Raw genomic sequence first — 10,822 nt, 5'->3', positions numbered from 1 at the left:
CAGATGCCATCTGTTGTCATGGTGGGAACAATCATTTGTTTAAGCCCTAGTCTGAGTAACCAGCCCAGAGTCATGGGATACTGGGCAGGTGGGCAGCCCACCAGGGGGCTTTGGTAGGAAGACAAGTGGTCCATGGATCTTGGCTAGCCAGGGCACAGACCCCTGCCTCCCACACCAAGGCTGCTGGGCTGCAAGGGAGATTAGAGGGAGGTTGGTGGGTTCCCAGGCAGGGGCCCTGGGTCAGTTTCTACTCTGTACCCCCAGTCCCCCACATCGAGGCCTGCTCAGCACTGCCACTGCTGCAGTCACAGTTAATGGCATCTTTCATTGCATTTAGAGCTTGATTTGTTTACAAACTAATAAATATGATTTATAAAATGTGCCCGTGGTTTGCTAATTACTGCACATATGGCGTTTTCATTTTGTAAAACTGGCATTTGCATTCTTTGTAGATTATGACTTTGTGTCCCCGGTGCTAATTAGTCTGATTAGGCAGATAACTTCCCGGTTACTAGGCTGAGAGGCCGAAGGCGGTGGCACTGGGGGGAGAAGGGGCAGCTGATATGGTCAGCCTTGCAGGGAGGAACCAGGGAGGCCCCAGGACTGTGCTGAGGACCCTGGAATGTCAAGCAGCCCATTTTGTGTCCTTCCCCAAATCCAATTAAGCACAGTTCGTTAGCATGAATTTTTTAATCAGGCCTAATCTTCCCACTGAATGCACAATTTCTGAATTGTCTCAGAGCTGGGTCAGCCTGCAGGCGATCAAGGGACTGGCAGGGCTTTGGTAGGAGAGTGAAGGGACAGCCGGCTGCCGGACCCTTCCCAGTGGCCAGTGAGAAGGACACACAGTGCTGGGCTTGTTGACAACCAAGACCTTGGGTGGCCAAAGGGGATCCCAGAACACTAGGCCAACTTATGAGCCTCAGACAGGAGGTCCTCCAAGTGATCTAGTCCACAGGATGCATCCCCAGGCCCTGGGCTGGCCGCGGGGACCATGCTTCTGGGTCCACTGGAGGAGCAGCTGGAAGGCTGAGCATTAGGCTCCAGTGTCTTAGGATCAGGTCCCAGCAAGAAGGGGAAATAAAAAGAAGGGGAAGAGAAAGCACACTACAAATGACTGGCATTGGATCTCTCACCAACATTGGTGAGCTTGGGCCGGCACCAGATTTAATTTGTGTCAGAAAAATAAGATAAAGTTCCATTGCTTGCATCCTGAGCATCACAGAGCAATTTGCACCTGCTCTGTTACCTCCAAGGGAGACGATATCCCTAAAGCATTTAGTATAAGGTGTGGCAGGCATCTTTGAAGTGTTAAATAGTTATATTTAAGCGGTTCTTAGAGAAGGGCCCCCTACTGATGAATGTGCAATGGAGGAATTACAGTGGATGTTCTGTGGAACCAGCGTCAGTAGACTCCGGGTGAGGCCAGGTAAGGGCTTCCTAGTAACTCCATGGCACTCCACAGAGGCAGTCCTGGGCCCCAGTCCCCACCCCCACCCCCTACCCTTGCTCCCAAAAATACATCTGGAAAGAACTTGGTCACACATTGTCCAACCTTCCTCCTCCCTGGGAACGTGTGGCTGGCTCTTCCATCTGTCATGGCTCAGGAGGCTGGATAAGTGACATGCCTGTGCCTCCGCCCCCCCACCCCCACCCCAGCTCCCTGTACTTTTCTGGTCACAATGCTTAACACACTGGGTTGCAATGACTATTTTCCTGTCTTCTCACAGACCCACGTGCAGCTTGAGGGCAGAACTGTGGCTGCCTTACTCTCTGCTGCAGCTATGGTGTAGCTGAACTTGTTGGGTGGATGGAAGTATGGATGGATGGATTTCCATGGGTTCTGGAAACCATCTCCTCCTGTACAGGCCTTTGTCCCTGTTTGCTGCTGGGGCTTGAAGGGGCTGGTGCAGGAGAGGGATGGGGTGGGGTTAGGGCAGCAGCATTAGCTTGGCCTAATTCTCTGTTTCTTTGGGCAGGATAGGACCGGAGGCCTTGCAGACTCAACAAGGGAGGAGCTAGGGACCCAGGATCACCTGGGCCCAGGTTAGCCTTCCTCACGGAGTCAGGAACCTGGGAGGAGCCACAAACCTATGCTTGGAGGTCTGGGAAGTTCTAAGCGGAGAGTCCTGACCTTGGAAGAAGAAGACTTCAGATCTGGTCCTGCTGGACCTTGGAAGGGTCACTTCCCCCGTCTGAGCTTTCATTTTCTCCTTTGAACAGTAGAGATCAAATAGTCTTCCAGGCTTCCTCCCTGATTCAAAGAAGTAACTGTAGACAGGGAGGGACCAGCGCGTGCACGCATGCTTGTGGATGTGCTGGTGTGAAGGTGAGTGTGTACACGTGCTGGGGAGGGAAGCGAGTGCAGATCGGCCCAGGCAATGCCAGTCCTGCCACGGCCTTCAGGAGAGCAGCACTTTGTGCAGGGGTCAGAAGTTTCCGCAGAACTCAGAGGGGTGGGCCCGAGCCCCCGCCCCATCTCCCAGTTTGACGTGAGGGAGGCAGTGTAAGAGGATTGCCTTGGCCCATCCATTTGACTTTCATAACCAGCATCCTGGTGTAGGGATATGATTCTTTCTCTTTCTTCGAAAATCTTAATATATTCTGCTTTAAAATTGTTTTGAAGTAATAAAGGGATTTTCACAGGCAACAGATGAGTCTCTGGACAGACTTAATCTGAGGCCAAAACCCAGAGACGGGGATTTACCTCCCATAATGACTCCTTTCAAATGAGACAAAGGGGAAGAAGGGGATCCACAGAGGGGCAGGAGGGAGCGCCCCAGAAACCCCTGCTCCTGGCCCAGAAGCCTTGTTTATGAGCAAACCCAGGCCAGTAGCTCCACAAACCCCGCTTCCACCAGGTGCTGGCTGCCACCACGGCCACGGACCGACTGCCTCAGCCTACCTTAGGGGTAGGCTGATCCGTCCCGATCCTGGCTGCACGGCCACAGTCAAAGCTGGGGAGGGGCACTGAGGCTGAAAACCACAGCGAGGTGTTATGGGGCAGGGCAAAAACCACAAGCCCAGCTCAGACCTTCTCCCCAGGCTCCAGACCCACACATGCAACCGCCTGGACACCTCCCCTTGAATGTCCCACCTGTGCCTCCAACTCACTGTGTCCACAGCTAGACTCATCACCAACTCCCAGGCCTGCCCACCTCCCGTGCTCCTCATCACCAAGAGGGTATCGCCCCTTTCCTGATCAGGGCACCGAGCCGGCTGGCATTCTGGAAGGGAGTGCGATGCTCACTCCCCAGGGACTCTCCAGCCTCAGGGAGGGGCCAGTGGGCATACTTGACCTGGTCAGAAGTCACCCCCCCACCCCCCGCTGGGTACCAGGCTGCTGGCAGCCTTCACTGCAGGAAGTTCTAAGGAATAGAAGGACGAAGGGTCCACAGACAACCCCCAGGGGACCCAGCTTCTCTCTGTCTTTCCCATTCTCTTCAAGGCCTTCCCAGAGGGACTGAAACTGAGTCCTTCGTGATTTTGATGCACATCCCTTTGTGCATCCACATTGGCCCTCTGGTCTTTAGATTATGTCTAACGGCCTGGGTAATCAGGCACTCTCTGCACAAGCATCCTTATACCTCCTATACTCAGCACATGTACTATACTCAGCACATATGTGCACAGGTGCTCACACAACACCCTCCCCCAAACAAGTGCAGACGTCTGGGCACCATGTAGCTGAGCAACTGAAAGTCCACATGTGCACATGAAGGTAAACCCTCATACACTGGGCTTGGAAGTCTCACTTTGCAGCCCAGGGTAAAAAGGCATGATGCAGGCCAGTAAGTACTCCCAAATTTCTAGGGCAAACCCTGAGATGAAAGGAAAAAGAAAAAAGGAAATGATGTCACCTTTTTCATGAGCTGGGGCCACAGTCCCGGAGGCCTCCTGTGGGTCATGGGCAGTGCTGCTCTGGGGGTTGGTCAAAACTCCTGAAACTGGGGCAGAAGGACTCCCTGCCTGGATGTGCGCTGCGGGTATCTTCTGTGTCTCAGGTCACTTCTCAGGCCTTTGGGTCAGCTACTATATTGTGGGAAAAGGACTCACTAAGTCGGACCTGGGTGCTGATTCTAAGACCCCTCATATAGGCTTTATGACCTTGGGCAAGTCACTTAACTTCTCTGAGCATCAATTTTCCCCTCTGTAAGGTGGGAATAATGATGCCTGCCTGTCTAACTCTAGGATGATATGAATCAACGAGAGTGAAAGTTCTTCAAAGCCGCGAAGGCTTGTATATATTTGAAGGGTTATTAATATGTTCTTCTGCCTCCAAAGCTGGCCTTCCCGAGGAGACGATGCAATGTTTTTGAACATAGAGCGAATTCCTAAACTGTGCCCTCCCCCTCTCCACTATTTCTGCCTTGGGTTGTCAAAAATGGTAATCTTCTCTCAGGCCTAAAATTATGAGCCTGCTTTATTGGTCAAAGGCCATAATAATTTGAGCTCTTATTTTATAAACTCATTTCTGCACAGTGATATCCTGATAGGAGCAGGAATAATAAATCACAAACATGTCCCCCAAGATTGCATTGTAAATGTCAAACTAGACAGGAAATTGTAATTAAAGAAAGGAAATTGCTACAAAGAAGCACTTGATTTTAAAATGAGCCAAGCATAGAATTTTCTAAGCATTTAATTATAGTCCAATTTCAACTGACTTGGCTTTTGCAGTCATATTTCTTATTATAACTCTTCTACATAATAACCCAATCTCCCTGCTCACATAGGTCCGGCCCATCAGAGGGTAAGGACACTGCACAAGTACAGGGATTTAGAACTTTATAGGGACGGTAATCATGGTGGAGGCTGGGGTGATGGCCACAGGTGTCAGGATTTTAAATCAACCACAGTCGAATTTCCAGCCAAAAGGGGAGCAACGTAACACCTGGGAGCTAGCAGATTTAGCCTGACTTCCGCTCAGTTAGAAATCCACTCAGGAGCTTGCTTCCGTCAGGAGAAGGGAGGCCCAGCGTCCCATGTTCTGTTCCTCAGATCTTCAAACGTGCATGGAAATGGCCCCCACCCAATCCACCCACCTACCGGCCATGCTTCACCCAGGTAGTACCTCGGGACTGGGCGCGGTTTAATATCCACGTCTGCACCTGGGTGCTGGGGGTGGAGGGTGTATGCATATTCAACCAGGTGTTCAGCGGCCACAGGCGCTACAGGCGGGAGGGCAGGGCGGCTGAGAATGTAGGACGTGGTGCTAGATGGTCCTGGGTTCAAGTCCTAACTCTGCCACTTAACTACGAGTTGGGCTAAGTCACGTAACCTCTATAGCCTTGATATGCTCGTTTGTAAAGTGGGCATCGTGATAGCCTCCATCTTGTCTGGTATGTGGTTAACAATCATAAATGGGAGTGACTGCAGTGGTTACTGTTGCTGGCCCAGGAATGATCCCCAAAGTAACCTGCGCACCGGATCTTCTCGTCTCTCCGTCAGGTTTCTAGGGCCCAGAAACTGCTTAGCTGCTGGTTCAACTCCCGGTCCGCAGAGGCTGCTGCTCTCCGCTGGGACTCCTCATTCCCCTCTGCAGGCTTAGCCTCTCCCGCGGGAGGCAAGGGAGACTCAGAACCAGGGCATCCTTCTTTCTCAAACCTTCCTCTCTCTTCTGACAATTCAGCTAGGTTGTGGTCAGCAGAGTGGGTGAAGTCTGACACGAGTAGAACAGGGCGTGGCCCCCAGAAAGGCCCAAAGACTGCTGTCTCAGTGGAGATGTTACCCAAGGAGTTACTATGAGTGGGGGTCCAGCAGGTCTGCTAGGCTGGTTGTGCTGTTTTGCACTGCACAAGCTCCAGGGAGTGGTATTTACATAGACTACAATATGAATGCCCCCTTTAAATTGTGCAGTGTACAACTTCTACAGCTGAACATGGTGAATTAGACTCTGGGCCCAGAGCTAAGTTGGACCTAGATTGGTGGGAAGGTAAGGGTCAGGTTGGAGACAGGTACAGAATAGTTTGAAGATTTGGACTTGGAGTGAAGAGTCAAAGGTCCCAGGGATCAGAGCAGAAACCAGAGGAGCAAAGTCCCAGAGAACTGCACAGGCAAGTCTGGAACCACAAGTTGCAGTAAAGGCGTGGGGGGCGGTGCTGATGAATCCTCTGCCCTGGGTACCTCTGATCTATGGGGTTTGTCTCATCTGAATCTGCTGGGCAGCAGGGGAGCTTGGCTTCTGACAGCAAGTGATGAGTCGGGCACCAGTCTGTCCTCTGGCAGAGTATCCCCATCCCCACCTGTGATGAGTCAAATGCAGGGATCATACCACACAGGATGGACAGTGCGTGTAGTCGGTGATGTAGGACCAGCTTCCTGGGCTGCGAGCATCTGGGGGAGCCTGGCTCAGGGCTTCCTGACAGAAGTGCCATTGGAGGTGGTCACAGAGAGGGCACTTTGGAATTTGGGGGGCACCATGGGGAAAAGGCATTCCAAGGAGATGGAACAACCTGGACAAAGGTACAGAGTTGTGAGAATACTTTCATTCATTCAAAAAGTATTTATTGTGACCACCATGTGCCAGGCACTGTTCTGTGTACTAGGGATACTGCAATGAATAAAACAGACAACAATTCTTGTCTCCATGAAGTTTCCATTCTAGTGGGAAGAGAAAGATAACAAATACTATAATAAACAGATTGTATAATATGTCAGAAGGCAATACTAAGGGCTATGTAGAAAAATCAAGCAGGGGAGAGAAATAGGAAGTATTAGGAAGAGTTGCAATTTTAAGTAGAGGGTTCAGGGACCTTCCTGGGAAGGTGATATTTGAGCCAAGACATAAAAGCAGTGGAGGAGCAAGGCAAGCAGACACACAGAGAGCATTCCAGGCAGAAGGAAGAGGAAGTGCAAAGGCCCTGAGGTCTGGCCTGTTCAAGGAATAGCCATGAGGACACTGTGTGGTGAGGAAGGGGGAGTGAAGAGGGCAGAGAAGAAGAGAGAACCAGGTTGCACAGGGCCTTGTAGGTTACTGAAGGACGCAAACATGATTAGGGGCTTACTGACTACATCGTTGAGAACAGACTCAAAGGGATCACAAGGGCAGAAGTGGACATAGTCTAGGTTCAAATCTTGGCTTAGCCACTACTAGCTGGGTAACCTCAGGGAAATTACTTAACTTCTCTGGACCTCAGTTTCTTGAAGGTAACCCTGGGGATTCATAATAGTGTCAACTTCATAGGATTGTTACAAGGTTTAAAATAGTTAATTCACCTAAAATGCGTAAAGCGGGTACCTGGCTTGTAGCAAGGGCTACATGAGTGTTGGCTACTGCAATTTCAAAGAGAGGTCAGATATCTCCGATTCACAAAGCTCATTCAGGCTGGCGTGAGGAGGTGGGATGCAGGGCCTGGAGAGGCAGGGAGCGGGGCTTTGCAGTAGTGCAGGGGAGAGATGATGGTGGCCTGGGGTGAGGGGTGGGAGATGGAGAGAACTGGGAGGACTTGAGAGAAACTTGTGGGGTAACCTTGGTGAAATGTACCTCATACTCCCCCTCAGAGGGCGGGAAGTTGAGGGAGAGGGCAGAGCGGTGAGATCAAACCCGCCTCATGGCTGATGAGCTTCCCGCAGTGGCCTTCTCCTCACTCTCCCTCCTGGAGCCCACTGTTCCCCTCTGCACCCAGGGGGTTCGTATCGAGAAGGCCCTTCCCTCCCCCTGTCTGGCTCCTGACAGGATCCAGTCCAGACTCCTTGGCCTGGTCATCAAGGCCCTTCCCACCCTGACCCTAGCCGGCTCCATTTCTCACTGCCCCTTCAAGACCCCTTGGGCTGCCCCCATCAGGCCCTGCTTCCTTCTGCAGGCCCCTCCACTTCAGCCTGGCGCCTCAGCTTCCCAGGAGTTCTGTCTCTGGCCAGTGACTCAGGGCTGCCTCCTGGTGGCCACAGGGCCATGACTTACCTGCATTCCACCTCAGGATAATAGTTCTCTGGCCAGTACAGCTTCCTGCTGACTAGCTCTGCCTATGCACAGTGTCCTCGGCGGCTGCATGTTGGAGGGAGTGTGCCCCTGCCCCCGGGGGCCCCTACCAGGCACAGGCAGGTCCCATTTGTGAAGGAGGCACGTGTGTACTCAGGACTATATCTTTGTGCCCTAGACCTTGTGACCCTTTGGTCAGGGAGAACCCAAAGGCTTCTCCTGTGAAAACAGACCTTCAGGAAAGCACCCCGGACTCCCAGTTAAGATGACATTTTAATGGGGGAACTTGAGGCACTCTGGAGGTGGCCAACCAGCAGAGGCAGCTGGCCCGGCCTGCCCTCAGGGCACCCTGAAGCAGTTCTTCCTGGCGGAGAGAGAGGGTCCTCCAGCTGTCAGGTGGTACTGTCACACCAAGGCTCCATCGCATTCTGGCTAAGACAGAAGACCACATCCAAAGTCTCCTCCTGGCCTCCAAGACCCCCTACCATCCACCACTGCCCATGGAGAACTCTGTGGCCTGGCCATGCCAACCTGCTCCTCCTGCCCCGCAGGCCCGCCCCCTGCCCTGCTCACTCCAGTACTCTGCCTTCCTAGCCAGCTGCTGCACCCCGTCTTCCAGGGAGCAAGGCTTCCCTGAAATTCTTGGCCCATCTCTGCTTCTCCCTCTTCTTTTCTCCTGGAACTACCACCAGGCCATCTCAGAGGGCTCAGGGCTGAGAGAGCCTCAGGCTCCAAATCTCAGCCCTGCCAGCCCCCAGGGCTTGGCTCCTATCAGGCTTCCTCTAGGCCATGAGCGCTCCAGGAATAGGGACCACCTGCCGTTTCCTTCTCTGTGCCCCCTGTTCCCACAGGGCACTAGCACTGTGGGAGCACAAAGTAGGTGCCTGACCCCCACCCACCTACAGGAAAAGGGGACAATTGTTCCCCCGAGGCCTCAAGCCCAGAGCCAGGGCTGGACAGGGAGGAACCAACCTGGCAGGGGCTTCAGGCAGCAGAAGCTGATGACAGAGGATTCAGGGGGTCCAGCAGAAGCCCCTCATGGTGGACAAACAGGACCTCCAGCAAGGAGCCCCAGGCGATGTCTGAGGGAAAAGCAACGTCCATTAAGTCCATTAACTTTAACACTGAAATCAATGTTGCAGCCACCAGAAGTAATTAGCGTAATTCACATTTCAGATCAGGAGATTTTTTTGAAAACCAAGTTTAATTACATTGAAAAATGACAACTTCATTTTCCCTCCCTTGATAGGTTCCCCTGATGTTCCTCACACTTTCATTAAAAAAAGGACTGGTCACAGTTTGTTTGGTTTTTTTAATGCCATTAAACAAAAGTAGTACTTTGGCTATTTCAGAGCTAATAAATCAGCTTGGATGCCCACAACAGAGTTCCCCTCCTTTTATCGGGACAGAGCGTGTGGTTTTCGGCCTGAGAGAATCCAGCTGGGGCTTTCGGGCAGCCAGAGTGGCTCTAAGAGATCACCAAACCCATTTTACAGATGAGTAAACTGAGGACCAGCCAAAGGAGGAGACCCATTCCAGGCCACCTTGTCCGGCCCCATGCTAGCTACAAGGGATGCAGAGATGGCCCCTGCCATCAAGGAGTGGGGAAGATAGAGACGTAGGCTGTGTCGGGGTCAGCACAGACCAGCTTGGGGAATCAGGAAAGGCAGAGGTGACATCAGATCTGAGCCTTGAAGGGTCTAGGACTTAGCTGGGGGAAGAAGAGAAGGTCTGCCATTCCAGATGGAGGAGAAGGTGACAGCCAAGGCCAGGCAACGGGCAGTAGACTTGGGAGTGTACCTGGGCTTGGGTAGAGGTTGCTCACTCAGGCTCTCATGGGAAATGAGGCCTGAGGATGCCACGTCTCACCTCACTGATTTCCCAGACAGAAGGCCCTCACATCCATATGAGGATATCAGGGTTTCCAATAAATTGAAGATGGCAGCCAGGAGGCCACACTGTCCCCACCTTTATCCCACCCCACCTCACCGCCCTCCCTGCATTTCCTGCTCCTGCAGCCCTCCAGTCCCTATCCTACCACCTCACCCCATTTCTTGGTCCCACACTCAGATCTGCCCACCCCAGCGTCTTAGCCTGACCATTCTTATTTTCAGCTTCCCTCACCTCAAGCCTCGTCTTTGCAGCCTCTGGCCCCTCTGACAGATGCATCTCCCCCACCCATGACTTGGTCCCATGTGTTTGTTTAAGAGACTGCCATGGTGCTAATTGCTGCGTTTATTCGCGCTCGCCAAATGCGCTGTTTTGCAGGCGTTTGCTTGAGTGGCTCCGGATGCCTGATCTCGCTTGTTTTTCTTTTGGGGTGGGGGGCAGGGAAAGAGACACATCATTCTCATCACTGCCTTTCTGGGACACGCCAGAACCAGGACTAGGGCCTGTCCCCTTGTCTTGCCTCTACCCCTCCTCTCCAGGAAGGGGCCCCTGGGCTCGGAGTCAGCTTCCTGGGTCAGGAGAGTTTCGGTTTGCTGCTGGGGGGCTGGGGCAGCATTCTCTCCGTGGAATCACGTCTCTGTTTTCCCAGCAACCCCCATGGCCAGAAAAGCAAGCCTTAGCTCATTGGTTGTGCAGTCTGGCCTGGCCTGTTCTCTAAGTAAAAGAACAACCTAGATGAGAATGTTGTGCTTCGCTGGATCTCAGAAGATGAGGCAATAAATGTGAGCCATCCCGGCCTCCAGGGATCCCCACCAGGGCTGCTCAGCCAGGCAGGGCCGCACTCCCAGCACCTCCTCCTGTGCCAAGCCGCTCCATTGTGTGGGCTGGCAGGCCTGGGGTGGGGGGCGGCGGGAGGGTCATGCCTGCCAGGGTCTTCGCATCACAGCCCCTTGCTGAAAGGCCCCACCCCCTCCCCTGGGCCCCACCAGCCAGGCCAGGGTCAATGGGATT

This window comes from Balaenoptera musculus, chromosome 8 (assembly GCF_009873245.2).
Source record: "Balaenoptera musculus isolate JJ_BM4_2016_0621 chromosome 8, mBalMus1.pri.v3, whole genome shotgun sequence".
In the NCBI taxonomy this organism is placed as follows: domain Eukaryota; kingdom Metazoa; phylum Chordata; class Mammalia; order Artiodactyla; family Balaenopteridae; genus Balaenoptera; species Balaenoptera musculus.
Note: the sequence above shows the minus strand (reverse complement) of the source record.